Raw genomic sequence first — 13345 nt, forward strand, 5'->3', positions numbered from 1 at the left:
GATATTGCTAATTAACATATGATACTAATGAGTCACACTAACAACAACTTGATACAATTGATTATTTATTAGAAATTAAATAAATATTCAATACACTCTTATAATTAATTGGAAATTATTTATTTCATGGAAATAATAATTTTCATTAGCAAGTAACATTACATAATTCATATGGTATGAATTAATAAGTCATGTACAACATTTTGGAATATATGAATTCTTTTGTCTTTTACCAAAAAGTTAAAGTTTATATTTTATAAACTTGGTTTATAAAATATAAAGGTTTTGTCTTCTTTTTGCATCTTATTTTCGAAATTGAAGAGGGAAGAGGAAGGGCATGGCTTTCATGTTTCAATAATCAAAAGTAATGGAAACCATGGCTAGTCTTGGAAAGTATGGGAGACATGCTTGTCTAAAGTAAAAAAAAGTGCTAAATGGTTAAGGACTCGTGGACTTTGTTCCTATTATAAGACTAGCATCAAAGGTTTTCATTCGGGTGGCTTCTTATGCATCAAAACCATAACATGAGAGAGCTTGCTGCTCTCTCTCTCTCTCTCTCTTTTTTTTATAATTTTGAAGTTTACTTGCATCTTATACTCTCTTGAAGTTCATATTGGTTATGAACTTCAAACTTAAGAGATTAAGAGTTTTTCTTACAATACTAGCATCTTAAATCAAGTTGACAACTTGTTGGTGTCTCTAAAGTTCATCATTCTTCATCAACTTCCAAGCCTCCCAAGAGGTCCAAAGAACTACAAAGGTTTTTATTTGTTCTTCTTCTTCTTTGGTTGTGTTTGTTTTCTTTCCAAACTTTGCAAGAAGGTCCTTGGTGGGTTATAAACTTGTTTTATGTTATTCAAATCATCAAGTCTTCCGTTTCTAAATATTATGTTTTTCAAACTAGTTTTTGAATAAAATCCCAACAATTAGTATCAAGAGCCACCTTGCAAGTTTGGTTAGACTTTTTTTATTTTTGTAAAGCTTGGTTTTTGCAGAATATGGATAACTTGGTTTTGTATAAAAACAAGTTCATACATATTTTCTATGACAACTTTATAATTGTTATTTTATATGACAAAAGTTTTCATGCATCTTTTGTCATCTAAAGTTGTCTTAGAAAAACAAAGGTTGTTTAATGTGTATGTTGATATGTGTGATGTGCTTAAGTGGACCATTGTGTTTGTTGTGTTGTTGTTTTATAAAAATGGTTGTAATAATTTAGTTGTTCATATGGTATATAATAAATTAAATAGATTAGTTTTCTTGGTTTATTTTTGTAAGTAATAGATTAGTTTTTAGAAATAATTTATTTGTACAAAAATGTAACAAGAGATGAAGTTGGAGCCATTTTTTGAAGACAAAAGAGCCCTTTTCGAAGTTAAAATGTGTGCAGGATTTTCAGTGACAACTTCTTAAAACTGTCACTAAAGCTGCTTACAAAGGGCTGTTGGACTTTTAGCGACATTTGTTGAATTTTAGCTTTCAAGAAGTTTTTCAAATCTTTTGCAAGCAAATGGTGCTTACTCAAGTGTGAGCTTCTACAACAACAATACAAGAAGATTTTTGGTCCCTTAAAATGTCCCTTTAGTAATGGACTTGTCATTTTTTGTGTTGGCTCACAAAAATTATCATTAGTTGGTTATGTTTATGCACATATAAATTTATACATGTTTTTGTTGTTTATTTTATGAAATTATTAAGTGTGGTTGATAAATTAGTTTTTTTTTTCACATGCTAAAATAATTTTGGACAAAATAAACATCACATGAAGTTTGGTTTTCAAAATTTATAATGTGGACATAAGATGTAACAAGTTATAGCTTTAAAATAAAATCTGGTTTTATAAAAATGTTAATAACATCAAATTTTGAAATACTCGAATATAAGTTTTAAAATGGTGATTTTTATAACTTATACAAAATCCAAATATATAAGTAATAAAATGAAGTTTTATTAAAGATATAAAAAAGTTCAAATGCACTCAAACTTAATACCGGTTATTAAAATTGAATTGCGTCGAATTATATAAAAACTAGCTTTTTATATAGAACCTTTAAAAGGTGATTTTCTTTTGAAAATTGGTACCATGCTTTATTATATGCATGTAATAACCATGATATCATATGTTTTTTAAATTAGAATTATAAAACATATAAAAGACCCTTTTATAAACCTCAAATCTATGCACTCCATTTTGAAGAGCACTCGCACATCACTTGTATGCACTAGTGTGATAAAGAATACCTAACCGCTTAGTGTTATCTTTTGATGGTCGGGTGTCTTCGCGATTTCTATAACCAAGTTATAGGCCGACTACACAAGTTTTTCAAATTGGATGATTTGATCGGAAATCTTTTGTGATAAAGGATACCTAAGCAAGAGAGTTCTGAGGCATAGATGGGATCTGTTGGGTTTAAAGGGTTGCGCCATTGGGCCTTTGTAGTTCTGTCCTTTTTGTATTCTCGGTTTGGGCCTGTCCAACCGTGCTTATCTTTCTAGGGTTTAGTATATAAAGTGCATGCATGCATTCTTGTCATTAACGCTTCCATTATTATTGGTATTCATTGTGCTGTAAACCCTAGCACACTTCTACAGTCGAAGTTCTTCATCGAGCTCTTCTAAGGTGGAGCATAATTTAATCATTCGACATTCGTTTGATTCGTTCTTGTGTTCCTTTATTGCTTTATATTTGTTTATCTGTTTAGAATCTGTCGATCTATTGGCGCAATAATCTCATCAATTGGTATCAGAGCAGGAGACTGTGTAATACATACGCATCTCTTCTGTTTGAAGAATCCATTAGGGTTTCCGCTTTTATCGAATTTATAGGAGCCACTTTTCTTTATCGACGGTGTTTCTTGTGTTTGATAAAACCCTAAGTCAAACTTTACAAGTCTGATTCTAGCAGATAAAAGAAAAAGGTCATCATGTCTCACAACGACTCTCAACCCAATCTGATCAACATCTCCAACAACATTGGATCCACTACAAGGATTCCCATTCTCTACACTCAAGACTATGAAGTATGGATGCACCACTTCGAGGACTATGTGGTTGGATCGGAAGACAATGGCTACCTGATCTGGGAAGCTATTACCCTGGGTCCATTTGTTCACTCTGGAACGAATAAAAAAATTAAGACTCAAAAAGAGTATAACCAACTCTTGATAGATGTGGAGAAGATTCCTCAAGACGAGAAAGACAAGCCATGAGAATGATTAGATTCACTTTGCAATCTGACACTTTTCGTCTAGTAAACTCATGCACTACGGCAAAAGAAATATGGGATAGGCTAAAAGAGTTGTATTACACTGATGAGGATCTAGAGCACTCAATCCAAACCTTGTTGCTTTCTGAGTTCGGTGCTTTCCAACAAAAACCAGAAGAGAAACTCATTCAGACGTTCGATCGCTTCAACCATCTGCTTAGTAAAATGATCAAGCATGGTATTGAAAGGAAGGTGATAGAACAAAAAGTTACATTCATGAATTGCTTAAGACCCGAATGGATGGCAGTGGTATCGACTGTGAAGGCTCATGAGCAATTTAAATCCTATTCGCTGGTGAAACTGATGGGTATTCTCAAATCTCATGAAAGCGTGGTGTCAAAAGAAGCGAAAGTAGTTTTGGGTGTGGGATCCTTGGCACTTGTCTCTAAGAGCAAGAATACGATAGAAGAAGAGGAAGAATCAGATTTGTCAGAATGCGATCTGACAAGTGAGGAATATGCAATGATGGTTACTAACCCGAAAAGGTTTGCTCGTAAAAAGTTCCCTGTCAACAAGAACCGAAACTGGCAGGGAAGTTACAGTTCTGAAAAGACGAAAGAGGAGACCAAGAACACTCCTCAGAAGGACGAAGAAAAGAAAGAGAGCAAGCTTATGGGAGATTCAGGATATGATTGCAACTACTGTCACAGCAAGAACCACTTTGCTAAGGATTGCATGTTGAGAAATATGTCTGAAAAGAATGATGGTGAAGATGACGAAGCTTACTACATGCGTAAGCTGGAGGAACTGAAGAAGAAGAAAGCGTCTAACAGTTCTATGAATGCTTTAATTGTGTAGGAAAACTGTGATGATGACGAGTTTGGTGGCATGGAGGTCTGGTCTACCGACTCTGAAGACGATGAAGTACGAAAGCCCTCGCATGGCAGAGCCTTTGTGACGAAGAAAGAAAGTCAAAAGGATGCTGGACGATGCTTAATGGTGACGGATGGAGTATCACAAATGAGGGGCTATGTGACCGAAGGTGAACATGATGAAGCGTAGCAAAAGGAAGAGAAGTGTTTCGCTGCAAAACCTGTGAGTGAACGGATCAACGATTGCGATCATTTGATCGAGAAGGTACAATCCACTATCGAATCACTTAAAATACCAGTAACCAATTATGAAAAGGACTTAAACGAATTAAAATTCAAGTTTTCTAATTTAAGTGGAAGTCTGATGCAAACACGTCTAGCCAATGCTAACCTAACTGATCAACTCAGCAGGGTATCTTCCAAGAGTGAGGAAAGAAGGATGTGGATAGAGCAGAAGGAGTCAGAGTTAGTTAGGGCTAGGGATGAACTTATTTATTTGCAACGTGACAATTTAAAGTTTTTAAGCCAAAGGAATATTTTTTGTTTGATTGCTAAACGTCTATACACAAATATCACCCAGTTGCATCTAGATTGTGAGATAGGCAAAAAGATTCATAAAATGATTTTTCTCTTCCTTGAATTCAAGGAGGATGAAGTTGATCCTGAACGTTATGAGTGTGAATCTATTGTGTCCCCAGAAAAGGTTTCAGAAACCTACAAATACGGACTGGACAAAATTAAGGCCTTTATTGAGTCCAAAGAACACAAAAGCATGCTTAAGAATCTTTTGGATGAAAATGACAAATTAAAAATCAAGGCCGAGACCATACAGAAATTTGACTCATCGAATGTCAAATTAAGTTCAGAACATAAGATTAATATGGAAACCACTTCTGAATTTGACGATGACAGTGAGATGAGTGAAATCTCTGTAGAAGACGTAGTTGATTGTTCTGAGTTTCTTAAGACCGAACCCGAGCCCATGAAACCACTCATATCTGAAAATTATGTTGGGTACGCTCGCTTGTCCAAGGACAAATCCAAGGTCCTCAAAGAAAAGGCAATTGTTTATCAAAAGGTGCAAACTGTGCCTAATCAAGTGTATGCCGTCACAGGGGTAACTAAGAAATAAACAGTGGAGTTGACTTCCTTGGTGGACAAGGATAATGTTGAAGGTTGCGAAAATTACTTCTGGTCCGCCCCCATTGACAATGCTGACGAAACAGTCGGTCTGTTGGAGCGAACCTCATGGAGAGTCAAGGGCAGATACGTGGCCGAACCAATCAACAATCCTTCAAGTTTCGATAAACCAAGTACAAGTGGTACAAAAGAAATACCAAACGAACCACTGAAAGCTTCAAGCGAATCATCAACAACAACCGAAGCTCATGAGAAGAAAACAAAACCCAAAGCCAACATTCACATGACCCAAGAGCAACTTGCAGAACAGAAACGCCATAGGAGCAAAAGATACTTAAAGAATCTCAATGAGAGGAAACAGTTTTGGCAATCCCAAAACCCTACTTATGTGCCCTCCAATAAGGCTTCTACTCTCAAGATGAAAGAGAAATCAACAGCTAAATCTCCTTTAAACAGTCACTGCCAATGATTCAGTCCCAACAACCGAAAGCCTAGTTTCGGTCCTAATAACCGAAAGCCCAGTTTCGGTCCCAACAACCGAAAGCCCAGTTTCGGTCCCAACAACCGAAAGCCCAATTTCGGTCCCAACAACCGAAAACCCAGTTTCGGTCCCAACCACCAAAAACCTAATTTCTGTCCTAAAACCAACTATCCTCAACTGAAAAACGAACCAAGTGAAGGATATCAAAGGAAAGGGAAAGCTCATCTCGAATTCTGAAGCTAACATTAAGAAAACATTAGCTAACCCTAGGGATCAAAAGATTAACAAATCAACTAAAAATAAACCATGTGAATCACCTCAGCCAAAACAAGTGCATAACAAAATTAAAGTTTTTACCATCAAAAGAAAAGATGAAACCACATTAATAAAAAGAACATATTTTGTTGATCTTTCTGTTGCGCTTCCCTATTTTGTAAAAGACTCATGTTGGCCCAAGAGACTTTGGGTTCCTAAATCTGCTTAATTTTGCAGGTTATAAGTGACGAGCAGTTCGACGACGAATGGTATATTGATAGTGGCGGCTCACGTCATATGACAGGAAGAAAGGAAGAGTTAAGGGAGTTTTGGTCCCTTAAGGATGGTGGATGTGTCAAATATGGGAACAATTTGTATGGCACAATCAAAGGGTACGGTATGATCACAAATGGTGAATTCTCGATAAGGAAAGTAGCATACGTGGAGGGATTGCAACATAACCTCATAAGTGTCTCTCAACTAGTAGTGGGAACAAGATTGAAAGTTAAGTTCGATGATGAAGGCTTTGAAATAGTTGAAAAGCAAACGAAGAAAGTTCTGCTGAAATCTGAGCGCAAAGGGGAAATGTATCCTCTAAATCTCAATCCATTTAAAGGGAAGCCAGTAATTTGCCTGCTGACGAAAGCGAATTTAGATGAAAGTTGGTTGTGGCACCGAAGGCTCTCGCACCTAAACTTCAAAGATATTAACAAACTGGTGCTCGGTGATCACGTGCGAGGACTTCCAGTTCTCAAATTCGAAAAGGAGCATTTATGTGCTGCATGCGAAATGGGAAAGCAAAGCCGAAAGAGTCACCCTACTCGCATTAATACAAAGATCATCGAACCTCTTGAGCTTCTACACATCGACTTATGTGGTCCTTCAGCAATCGAAAGCTTCGGTGGTAGTAAATTCATACTTGTTATTGTAGATGATTTTTCACGTTTCACCTGGGTTTTCTTTCTTAAACAAAAATAAGAGGCGACTCCTAAGCTAAATATTTTCATCAAACAAGTGGAAGTGCAACTGCGAAAAGTGGTGAGGAATATAAGAAGTGATAACGGGCTAGAGTTCAAAAACTAAGAGCTTGAAGAGTTTCTAACTGAAAAGGGGGTGACCCACAACTTCTCTGCACCCTATACTCCACAACATAATGGGATTGTCGAAAGGCGAAACCGTTCATTGTGTGAAGCCGCCCGAACCATGTTGACTTTTGCCTCTCTACCGTTATATTTCTGGGTCGATGCTATAGCCGCTACTTGCTATACCCAGAACCGAACCTTCCTCAACAAGCGATTTTCCATCACCCCATACAAAATTCTGAACAATCGCAAATCCAATGTAAAGTTCTTTCATGTGTTCGGTTCAAGATGCTTCATTTTCAACTCCAAAGGGCATCGAAACAAGTTTGATGTCAAGGCAGAAGAAGGCATTTTTCTTGGGTATTCGCTTACTTCAAAAGCATATAGGGTTCTGAATAAACACTCAAAGAAAATTGAGGAAACCTACTATGTGACTTTTGATGATAACTACATGAAGAAAATTCGAACAAGCGAAGGCCCAACGGAGGAAATCTTTCCTGAATCAGGTTAAGTCTCGGTTCCCATATTCAATTTTTTTGAAGAATACATGATGCTTTTTGATGAACCCGAGAGAGCGATTCACTCAGAAGCAAAAGCAGTAGATAATGAAATCGATAACTTGAAAAAGATTATCGACGAAGCTGCTAAAGATATGGAAACTGAAGCACAAGATCCAACCGAGAAGCAGACCCCAAGCGAACCACTCGACTCAAGCAATCCTCCAACTTCAGATTACAATCCAAAAGAAAACTCTACTTTCCAGGGGTAGAATCCATCACCAACAATAAACCATAGTTGTCCAACCGAGGGAGAGAGTACTGAACCTGACATGGGCTTCGGTTCGCCATTTGAGGGGGAGAATGAAAATGCAAATGACGAAGGCGGTCTGTCAGAACTGGAAGAAGAAATTAATGCTGAGCTGGATCCTGCCTATGATCCAAATTACCCTCCTCTCACAAAATGGACAAAAGATCATCCTAAAACTCAAATCATTGGTAAATCATCTGAGGGAGTTCTCACACGCTCTCAATTGAAGGCGAAGCAAACTGCTTTATTTTCTCAAGTAGAATTCTGCATGTTTAATTCATTTGTCTCTAAAATTGAACTGAAGACGGTGAATGCTGCCCTTGATCACTCCGATTGGGTACAAGCTATGCAAGACGAAATCCATGAATTTGAACGAAATCGAGTTTGGAGACTGATTCCCACCCCAAAGGATGCATCAGTTGTTGGATTAAAATGGGTTTTCAGAAATAAGATGGATAAAGAGGGTAATGTTATTCGCAACAAAGCGAGGCTAGTGGTGAAAGGATACTGTCAGGAAGAAGGGATAGACTATGAAGAGACCTTCGCTCCTGTGGCAACGTTGGAATCAGTAAGAATCTTTCTGGCGTATGCTGCACACAAAAACTTCGAAGTTTTCCAAATGGATGTCAAGTGTGCTTTCTTGAATGGGGAACTAGAAGAAACTGTGTATGTTAAGCAACCACCTGGATTTGTGAACGAGAAGTATCCGGATCATTGCTACATTCTGGATAAAGCAGCCTACGGTTTGAAACAATCCCCGAGAGCATGGTATGAAACTCTAAGACGCTTCCTTAAGTTGTCAAAATTCAAACAAGGTTCGGTTGACCCAACCTTCTTTCACAAGAAAGAAGGCGAACACTTAATGATAGTTCAAATTTACGTCGATGACATCATCTTCGGCTCCACGAATCCTAGCTTAACAGCCGAATTCAGGAAGTTGATGGAGACTAAATTTGAAATGAGCACAATGGGTCCGATTAACTTTTTCCTTGGATTGAATATTAGACAGGGACCAGAAGGCATCTTTATTAATCAGGAGGCTTACACGAAGACTCTGATAGCGAAGTTCGGTATGATGGGAGACTCTAAAGTAAAGGTTCCTATGGCGTTTGGCACGAAGTTAACACCTTCTCTGGAACAACCGGCTGTTGACATGACCCTCTATCGCCAAATGATAGGGTCCTTAATGTATCTGACAGCTAGTCGACCAGATATAATGTTTTCTGTCTGTTATTGTGCCAGGTTTCAAGCAAATCCATGTGAACCTCACATGATGGCTGTGAAGAATATTTTTCGGTATCTGAAGCGAACCTCGTCTCTCGGTCTCTGGTATCCTGCAAAATCTGGCTTCTTTGTTCAAGCCTTCTTTGACGCTGACCTTGGTGGATGTGGTCTTGACCGAAAGAGCACTACTGGCGGGTGCCAATTCCTTGATGGTAAACTCATCAGTTGGCAATCAAAGAAACAAACTTGTGTGTCTCTTTCTACAGCCGAAGCGGAGTACATCACCGCATCATCCTGTACTTCACAAGTTGTATGGATACAAAGCCAACTTCGGGATTATGGTCTAAGCATGAAGAAGATTCCCCTCTACTGTGACTCTGAAAGTGCAATTAGAATCTGTCACAATCCAGTGCAACACTCCAAGACGAAACATATTGCACTAAGATACCATTTCATCAAGGACCATGTTGAAGATGGTAATATCGAAGTCCATTTCATTAGATCTGCTGATCAACTGGCTGATATATTCACCAAGGCCTTACCTGAAGCAAGCTTTAATAAGATACTCCAAGGCTTGGGAATGATGGAAGCTGAGTCAGTACCGAAACCCCTTTCTTGTCATTAAAATTGAACAAGCGAAATTGAGCGAACGCTCGGTCTATTTCGGCTCTAGAATTTTTGGGAACCGAAATGAACCGAACGCTCGGTCTATTTTGGCTCTAGAATTTTCGGGAACCGAAATGAACCGAACGCTCGGTCTATTTCGGCTACAGAATTTTTCGGGAACCAAAATGAACCGAACGCTCGGTCTATTTCGGCTCTGGAATTTTTGGAACCAAATTGAACCGAACGCTCGGTCCATTTCGCTTCATCTTATCTCAGAATTGGGTTCGGTTGTATATTTTTGTATATCTTGTTTATCCTTTCGCCTGCTTTAATATGGACTTTATTTTCTATTTTTATCATTTTTTCAGAAATTGCAAAAATCCAAAAATATTTTATTTTCTGTTTTTATCATTTTTTCAGAAATTGCAAAAATCCAAAAATATTTTATTTTATGTTTTTATCATTTTTCAGAAATTACAAAAATACAAAAATATTTCTATTTGTTTTAGTTTTTTCTCTCTCTATTCTTATCTTGTTTCAAGTTCACAGATGCTACACAAAATGACGTTGGGGCAGGTATAACTTTCTTATCTTTGTACTAGCTAGGTGTCCCTAGAAGATTGCTGCTGCATGTAGACCGAAGCCTCCAAAACTCTGAGTGAAGCCTTAATGATTCGATAAACACCAATCGTTTCTTCCCAATCAGGCTGCTTAAATCACTCAAGTCATGAGCTACATTCCTCTTCTCAGATTGAGTAAAGAGTTGTCTGCTTTTTCATTTTCGTATAGCAGAGGTACTTTCGGTTCCTTAACCACCTCCACTCATTTCTCCATTTGCTTTCGGTTCATCAACGTAACCCTTGACACTCTCAGATATTACCACTGAGGTTTATGGTTACACAACTTCTGTGTTCATGATCTTAGTTTCGTTCTACCACGAGCTGAGTGAAACCCAAAATCCAACACCAATAATGAATTGACGGTGAACAATCAAAAGTTCTAGCTCTCACCCATGATTTAACGAAACCACTCTTGTGGAATGTCACCTGAAATCTCTTTTTCTTTTTGAGTAATCTTTATGAAATTGTCTAAACACCAAGACGTTTTCTTCCCATAAGATCCAGTTTTAATTTTTTTTTTATTTCTAAAATACATCAAGTCACTGAATATCTTATCAAACCTACTTGTTTAACAGGCTACATCGGTCTCACAAGTACTTCGTCCACTTTCGGTCTTATGTCAAGAACCAAAGCATGGATTGAAGCTAAACCACCATCAATAGCCTTATCATAAAAAGATGTCTTTCAATGCTTCTTAACAAGTATTTGATCGTATTTTCACAGGGAACCACACAAGCACTTCAAAGTCTCTCTTGACTTTGAAGGAAGAGATTCGTGCCCGGGATCAACTGCTTCATGTCTTGATTGACATCACTAATATCCCACATAAATTTTGCTTTATTTCTTTATCTTTCACATTATCTTGCACGAAAATTTTTACGATTTTTCCAAACTCTGGTTCGATTGCTAATAAGCTATTTTCAGACATATAGCTTCAGTTCTTTATGGTGGTGTTAATTTATTTTAATAATAAAAATAAAATAAGGGTGAGTCAGCATGAATTTGAAACGGTTCAAAATTTGAACAGGAGATGAGGATGGAAAGGCGCGTGAATTTGAAATGGCACCTAATATCACGCCTGATGACGTCTTCTTCGAAAAACCCAGCTGCCAAATCATGCTTTTTCAGGCGTCGATTCAGAAGATAGTCGAATCATTACAGCGGATTTTTCTCTCTCTTGGCGATGGTATAAAAGGTTTTATTACACCTCTTAGGTTAATTTACCAATTCTCCACTCTCTCAAGAACAAATCGGCGATTTTCTACTGTTCATCTTCTTCTTCACACCTGCAACAATGGCTGAATCTTCCTCGGTTTACGAACAAACTACTCAGTCATCTCTTCTGACCATCAAACCCAATCAGAATCTGATCATCGAACTGAATCCATTTGTCTATGATTCGTACATGCTATATGTGGTTGAATGTCTCAAGTATTCTCCATTGGTGGTTGCTCTCACATAGGTTGAATGCGTTCCAATGTCGATGCTCTCTCACGTCTACTCAACTGCTCTCTACGATAAAGCTAAGGAGCGTATCTTCTTTGAGATCGTCAATCAAAAGAAGTCGATTTCAAAAGCTAGGTTTTGTTTATTGATGCACCTTGCTGTCACCGATTCTATGATTAACCCTGATTCCATTACCACTACTCAGTTGTTCACGATGTTCTGTGATATGGGGTACACTGAGCTTCTCACCACTGTCACCAAGTTCAAGAAATCCTGTCTTCCTCCTCAGTGGAACAGACTTTTTACTCTCCTCTCCAAGGGTTTATCGGAGAGGGTTGCAGGTTCTGATGGAACGAGCAGGGCGTTCATGACCCTTCTATATGGTCTGTATCATGGGGTTAATATGAATTATGGGTCAATCATATGGTCTCAACCGGTTCAGAGTATAAGTTCTTCTTCAAGGCACTCAGAAATTTCATGTGCTCGGTTTTGGACTATAGTCACTAATTGGGCGATGGAAAAGTTTCATGTTCCAACAATGGTGGATTCAGTCATGTCATCGATTGCTACCTTCCACACGACGAGGATCCTTGTCTCAGAACCCTCCAAATTTCTCTTCATCGGTTCGATTCCAGAGTCAATGTACAAATGTGTTTCTCCTGAAAGCAAGGTAATCAATGAGTACAAGAAGCTAACCCCTACAGGGCCACGTCAGCTTACTCCCGAAATGCAAAGCTCGCTAGACGCTACAGATAAACCGGTGAAAAGAGGGAAGGAGCCTGATAGAAAAGGGGAAATGGACGGTCAATCCTCAAAAGTTTCAACTCCCAAGAAGCGCAAGTCTGAACAACCAGCGCCTACTGCTCCAAAGAAACGAAAGATCAAGATGAAATCTCAAAGACCGAAGTCTCCTTCCCCATCTTCCAGTGACTCTGAGTATGTTCCTTCTAACACATAGCACGACCCCGAGTCAATTGACGACGAAGTTACTCAAACTGAAAGTCCGCCTAGAGGTAATTCGCCTCCACCCTCACCAACTAATGACAGTAACCGAAACTCACCTCCACGCTCTCCTCCATACTCGGTTCCTATTACTATTGCTCCCTTTCCTCCACCCATCTCATCTACCACTACTACCTCGGTTCCCATTCCAACCCCTTTGTTCACTACAGTTACTACCACTACTACTTCTCCAACCGAACCTACTGTTCGTGTCAACGTATCTGATACGGGGGCATCTACTTTCGGTTCTGATCCTCCCATTACCTCAGCACCTTTATGCCCACCTCCTTCACATGAATCTGAACCTGTTCTTGGCGGGGAAGACATAGAATTCGACTCTGTTTACTTCAGTCCTAATCGAGTACAGAGTGATGATGATGATGACGCTCCTGTGACGAAGAAGCATCTCAAGGCCATGAATGACAAACTTGACCAACTGCTCTCTTCCTCTTCTGGCAGTGCATATTCAGAAGTAGCAATCAAGGCTCTGTTGGCAACCATTGTCAAAGAGAATGACACTTCCATCACTAATGCTGTTAAAGCTATTGAAGCCTTAACCTCCACCTGTCAGAAAGATTCACTTGCAGTCGAAGCCTCCACCA

Source organism: Lactuca virosa, chromosome 4 (assembly GCF_052849685.1).
Source record: "Lactuca virosa cultivar CGN04683 chromosome 4, Lactuca_virosa_CGN04683_v6, whole genome shotgun sequence".
Lineage (NCBI taxonomy): Eukaryota > Viridiplantae > Streptophyta > Magnoliopsida > Asterales > Asteraceae > Lactuca > Lactuca virosa.